The sequence below is a fragment of the Lucilia sericata genome, unplaced genomic scaffold (genome assembly GCF_015586225.1).
Source record: "Lucilia sericata isolate MDLA Ls3-8-SP2 unplaced genomic scaffold, ASM1558622v1 Contig000168F_arrow, whole genome shotgun sequence".
NCBI lineage: Eukaryota > Metazoa > Arthropoda > Insecta > Diptera > Calliphoridae > Lucilia > Lucilia sericata.
Window position 1 is genome coordinate 492,513 of NW_023994197.1, and position 7,067 is coordinate 499,579.

Sequence of the window (7,067 nt, forward strand, 5' to 3'; positions counted from 1 at the left end):
TGAAAATTTTAAGAAGTCTGCATCAAGCAGATTCTCACGGGGTAAATCTTCTAAGAGACGTATGTGATTGGCAGTCCATTTTCTCAAAACGAAACCAGCCGATTCAAGAACATGGGTAAGTTCAATACGTCTCCTAAATGCGTCTTCTAGCTCATGAGAGCCAGCAAGTAAGTCGTCGACATACATTTGGGTTTTCAAAATTTCAGATGCTAGCGGACTTAGGGGTTCACAATCGTTGGCCAATTGTAAAAGAGTTCGAATCGCTAAATACGGCGCACAATTCACTCTGAATGTGACAGTATTTAGCTCATAGTCCATTATATCAGCTTCGGGATTACAGCGGTACAAGATCCGTTGAAATTGTGTCTGTTCGGGATGAATTAAAATTTGGCGATACATTTTCTCAATGTCAGTGTTAAAAACGTAACGAACTGCTCTGATATGTCCCATTTCGAAATACTCTCTAATTACAGTATCATACTGTGTTTTTAAATCGGGGTTTTTCAAAAGTCGAGTTTCATTTCGCCTAAACTGGGACAGAGTACTATGTCGAGAGTCCCCTAATGTCACTTTATTAAGAAATTCCCGACGAAAGGGAAGTGAAACTACATAGCGACCATCGGGGTTCCTATAGGTAGTAGTCCGGTAAAGTTCTTCACAATATTCCTCAGTTTCCGACAACCGTGTCGCTTGTGGAACTTTCTCAAGTTCCCAAAACCGAGCAAGTTGAGCGTTCAGCTCCACTTTGTTGCAAAACGATGCAATAGTATAAGGGGGTTCAGATTGAAAAACTTCACCAGTTACTATCCAACCAAAAACTGTTCTCTGGGCGATCAGGTTGCCATTCGGATGCTTTCTAACATCCGAAGTTAAAATTTTTGGATAAACATTTCCTCCTAATAGAATATCCATACGGTATGACGTCGGTCATGGTAATATCGGGAAAACTAGAGCTTACAATATCTCTAAGGGAACACGAGGGCAACCGGCCGGTAATCTTCTCGACTACATATGCACAAATTTTCAATTTGAAACTCGGGTCTATTGGAGAACCAATAGTAAGAACGCACATAGTCGAGGAATTTCCAGCCAAGCAATCCATCATACCAGTAACATTTATCCTTTGTAATCTCCTAGAGATAAAGGTACCTTGCGAACCAGGGTCAACTAGGGCTCTTGCTGTACATCTGAGATGGTCAAAATGGACTATACAAATAGCCGAGACCAAAAGGACTATGGAATGGGGCTTATGGCTCAGATGTGCAGCATACGTATGAACGTTCTGAGTCGCTGCAGAAGTTGATGGGAGAAAATTGAGAGGGTGTTGATTTTGATTACTTGCTGGAACCGGGTTTATATTATGCGGGGTTTGGTTAGATAGGGTTTGAATATGCGGGGGTTGAATTGGTACATTTGTACCAGAAGCTATAGGGAGCTGGGGTGAAATTTGCGAACCTTGACCTTGCGACCTAGGATCTCTATGAAGCAAAGAGTGATTCTTTTGTCTACACAACGAACAAACATGAGTACTTCTACAATTCTTAAAATCGTGAGAAGTCGCCAGACAATTTGAACAACACCTAAGTCTCTTGACAGTTGACAGCCTATCATCTACACTCTGACTCAAGAAGTTAGGACAAAGTCTCAAGGGGTGTGGTCCTTGACAAAGGAAACAACGAGAAACTGTGGGACTCGGGGTAGTGTTTGTCGCAAAACTTTAAACTCTTCTAGAGTCATTAAATGATTTATTTGGGGGGTTAAAACTCGAGTTCTTTTTCGACACAGTATTCTGGGGTTTGTTTTGAACGGGGTTGGACTGTCGAATATCAGAAATAGACTCAAGAGTTTCGAAATGAGCTGTCAAAAAAGCGTCCATATCTTCCCACTTTGGAGATTTTGGACAAAGTTTCTTGGACTGTTCCCAGAGACTTAAAGTATTCTCGGGTAGCTTTGTAGCACAAATATACACTAGTTAGTTAGTTAGTTTGCAAGGAGGATGTGTATACATCAAATCCGAAGAAATACACCTAGGCCTCTATCGGGCCTGTTGTGCGCTCCTTAACCAGTGCCTCAGGTGGGAATCGAACCCACCACCTCCGGTCTGCCAGACTAGAACAGTAACCACGAACCTACCGGAGGCCACGAATATACACTAACATGACGTGATAAAATATTTCAGGGGTAACTTCTAATAATGAAAGATTCGTAATACAATCATTAAGCGTTCTTTGCAGATTTTTAATATTCGGGCCTGTTTCTTGGGTAAGGGGTTTAATACTCAAAAGAGTACGAAGCTGTTCATTTATGAGGGCGCCTTTGTTCTCATATGTGTCAACTAACTTTTTCTATGCCACTGCATAGCCATCGTTAGTCAATGGAACAGTTTGTATGACATCATTTGTGGGGTTTTCAATTGTTCAGCTTCGATCAACAAAGTATCGTATGCTGAACGAACAGCTTCCCATAAACGGGTTAATTCCTTTTCATGGCTACTTAACGAACCAATTCGATGTTCGCCAACAGGAATTATTGAAATATAAGCCTCGAATTCGGCTAAACGATTTGCATTACGAATTAATGTGGACATGTCCATTTTAGATCTTAATAAATACCGGGTAATTTTGACAAAAAGTAAGAAAAATTAGGGGGAAATTGAAACACATTCAATAAATAGAGTAAACTTGCTCAAAAAAATTAAAAAATAAACAATCTACTCTTCAAAATTAATTTAAAAGATTGAATTTTATCACGTATCAAGGATTTAAGGATCAGAAAAAATCGAAATCGACAAAAAAATTCAAAAAAGTCAAACAACTTCTGAAAATAGGGATAAATTTCAATAAATATTTGGATAAATTGGAATTTACGACGTAAATTCCACGAAAAACGGGTTAAAAGTATAAAAATATTAAAGTGATTTTACACGTTGTTCGCTTTTTAAGGGTAAAATTTAAAAAAAAATGGGTTTAAAATATTTCGAACAACAATTTGTTATAGTGTAAAAACACTTTAAATAAAAAGGTATATAAAAAAAGGTATAAAAATGAATAAAAACACACTAATACTGCAAACGAATAAACGGTTACTCACTTCGAATAAAATTATTAATTATTTTTCATTTAAAAATAATTATTTTTTAAATTAAGTTTATTAAAGGGTTAAATTTACGGGTTAAAATATAAAAAATTGAGTAAAAATGTACTTTATCACTTTAAAATACACAGTAACCGGTTTATTCATACAATCAAAATATTGCAGCACTAATGTGTGTGACAATAAAAGCAAAAGAAAAATAAAAAAAAAAAACAACCAACAACACTGTAGCTTTTTTTGTATTATTATTATTAATAATAGAGCCCTGCATGAGTGACTCTATTTGTCACCCACAAAGAGTAATCCACTGCATTGCACTCAACTCATTTTGTATTTTGAATATTATTTACAAAGAGTGTGTACATTTGATTTTAATAATTCAAATTTTTGTTTTACTCAATCATTGCGAGTATTTTTGTGTAAGTGTACGTCTACATTCAAATCGAGTAAGTTAACAACTTACGTATATTAAAAGAATACAAAATAAATATTTTGAATCGAGTGAATCGAGTTTTAAATGCCAAAAGAAAAATAATTTAAAAAGAAAAATAATAAAAAAACATGATATCGCAAATTAATTTAAAAATGAAAACAATGAGGTATATCTAATTAATAAATACTAAACCGTATGATAATTTTTTAATTTATATTATATTTTATTGTAAATTGGAACAGAATTCTAGCGACGCCGTTGATAGCCCAGCATCCGTTTCCAGTGGAACTAGCTTGTTAAGCCATGATATAATAAAAACAAAATAATTAACCAAGAATATAAATTAAGCAATAAAACGGGACGTAGTAATGTATGGAAAATGATTATAAACGACTTAGGTGAAGAATTGTTAAATGTAGTCGCGTGTCGATTTTGCTTTAGCGTGTATAAACATAACAGTAAATCTACTACAAACTTGGTAAGACATAAATGCTACATCGCCACAAAAGATCGGGATAACGTATACAACGTTTTAGTGGATAGTGACACAAAAAGGAAAGCATTGTATATATTTACCAAATGGATTATTGAAAACTGCAGACCTTTTACATTGGTGGAAGATTCCGGTCTTCATGAACTTGTTAGAAAACAATGAGGTATATCTAATTAATAAATACTAAACCGTATGATAATTTTTTAATTTATATTATATTTTATTGTAAATTGGAACAGAATTCTAGCGACGCCGTTGATAGCCCAGCATCCGTTTCCAGTGGAACTAGCTTGTTAAGCCATGATATAATAAAAACAAAAATAATTAACCAAGAATATAAATTAAGCAATAAAACGGGACGTAGTAATGTATGGAAAATGATTATAAACGACTTAGGTGAAGAATTGTTAAATGTAGTCGCGTGTCGATTTTGCTTTAGCGTGTATAAACATAACAGTAAATCTACTACAAACTTGGTAAGACATAAATGCTACATCGCCACAAAAGATCGGGATAACGTATACAACGTTTTAGTGGATAGTGACACAAAAAGGAAAGCATTGTATATATTTACCAAATGGATTATTGAAAACTGCAGACCTTTTACATTGGTGGAAGATTCCGGTCTTCATGAACTTGTTAGCTTCGTTTTGTCCATCGGCTCAAAATATGGTAAGCACGTCGATGTAAAATCATTACTTCCACACTCAACAACAGTAGGAAGAAATGTTTGTAAGCTTTACGATGTAGCATTTTCTGAGATAAAATCCGACATCACTAAAGTAAAGGACATTGGGTTCGCTCTAACCACCGATTTTTGGACGGACAGCTATTTACACAAATCATTTTTGGCAATAACAATGCATTATATAAAAGATACACAATTGAATAACGTTTTGTTGGGAATACGCAGCATGAATGGCGAAAAATGTACTAGTAAGTTGTATATACCATTATAAAATTTTAATGGCCACTGATTTCTTATTAATTATTCTGAAATCCTTTAGGTGATAACATATACTGCAAAGTTTGTAACATACTTAGCGAATTTGATTGTGTATTCACTGAAAATGTTACCGTCGTGACGGACAGAGGATCAAATATGGTTGCTGCTTTTCGCAGCGCTGCCCATATATATTGTATTAACCATCTACTGAATAATGTTATTCAGAAATCCATAGATGCAGTCCCAGAAGTAAAATTTATTTGCGATGTAGCCACCAATATAGTGGGGTACTTTAAAAAGTCTAAATTCAAATATATGAAAGTCCTTAAAAAGCTTTTGTCCATCAAGATGGAATACTTTCTATTATCTGTTGTCGTCATTAAAAAGCAGCTGGGACGAAGTTGTTTTCATATTACAAGAAAGGCATGAAATCCATCGTATACAGAATATTGATTTAAGAAATATAACTGCTGTGTTGGATATAATTCGACCCTTTGAAGAAGCCTCGAAGATACTAGAGGGAGAGAAATATCCAACAATTCATTTGGTCTACATTTATGTAAACAGCCTTCAAAAGAAATGCGCTGAAAACAACGAGGATATAAGTATTGCCCAGGCTTTGAAAAGCAAGCTTAGGCACTACTTGGATACTGTAGTTTTTTCTAATTTGTCCATCTGGCATCGAGTTGCTCTATTCCTGTTCCCCCTGCAAACAAATTGCTAAGTTTTTCTGAAGAAGATCGAAATCTTATAAAATTAAAATGTATCGAGTTGATACAAAGCCTAGTACAGAATTGTGAGCCTATAACAGAACCACAACAACTGTCAGTAGCCTCAATCTCATCGAAAAATTTAGAGCTGTTTTCAGATTTTATTCGATCATCTGATTTTCAAACCAACGAGGATTTAGTGGCCTCAGAGTTGAGACGATACGAAAACACAGAAGTGTAATTTTTTGATGATTTCGACACACTTAAGTGGTGGGATTCGCATAAGAACGAGTTCCCCTTTTTACACAAATTGAGCTGCCGAATCTTAGCAATACCAGCAAGTAGCGCACCTTCAGAACGGGTTTTCTCTTGTGCCCGCAACGTAATTTCTGGAAAAAGATGCTCCATTGCCTCAAATGATATTGCGGTAAATCAAATTATTTTCTTACACATGAATCAGAAAAAATACGCAGTTGCACAAGAAGAAGGTGCTCTCAGTGTTAATATATAATTATAAAAATCCTTATATTTCATATTTTTTCACTTTACAGTAGTTTTGTTTACATCTCTAAATAATATTCAAATATAATTATTACATGAGTTACATTAATAAAATATACATATATTAGGGTGATCGACTCGATTTTTCAACCGGTTTTAAAACCGGTTTTTTCTGCTTTACCAGTGTCGGTTTTTTCTTAATGTTGATTTTTCGAATATCGAATAACCCGGTTTTTTCACTTTTTAAAACCCGGTTTCGAATACTTTTATTTGCTTTGTATTCAAAGATTATTTAAATGAAATTTTTAAGTAAATAATAATACAGCCCGTCTAAATTTTAAAAATATTCGAGTCGAGGAACTAGAGTACATTTTCTACAGCTCTTTTGGTTAAACTTTTTTGATTTTCCTAATTAATTAAAAAAATTTATTTGTAAAATTGATAACTGTTTGATAAAATTTAGCAATCTTAAGATTATATTCCAATTACAATAATTAATTTACGGCTGAAATTTTATGGAAGAGTTGGAATGCCTATGCAAATTTCCTAAACAGGGCTTTTAAAATAAGCTAGGATTACATAGTACCTTATGTTTAACAGAAGTGTCCCACTTTTTTCCTAATTTTTTTATATTAAAGAAATAATGTAAATCAGATGACTAGATCTAAAGTTATAATCTTTTAAACTGTTAAAAATCATTTCGGGCCATGTTTTGTTAATCAAATTTAAACATAGACATTAAGTTTTTCAAATTAAAATATATTTTTTTTTAATTGTAATGAAAAACCGGTTAACCGGTTTTTTCTGAATTTGAAAAATATCAACCGGTTTTTTTTAAATGTCAACTATTCGAACTATTCGAAAACCGGTTTTTGGAAAATGTCGAATAAT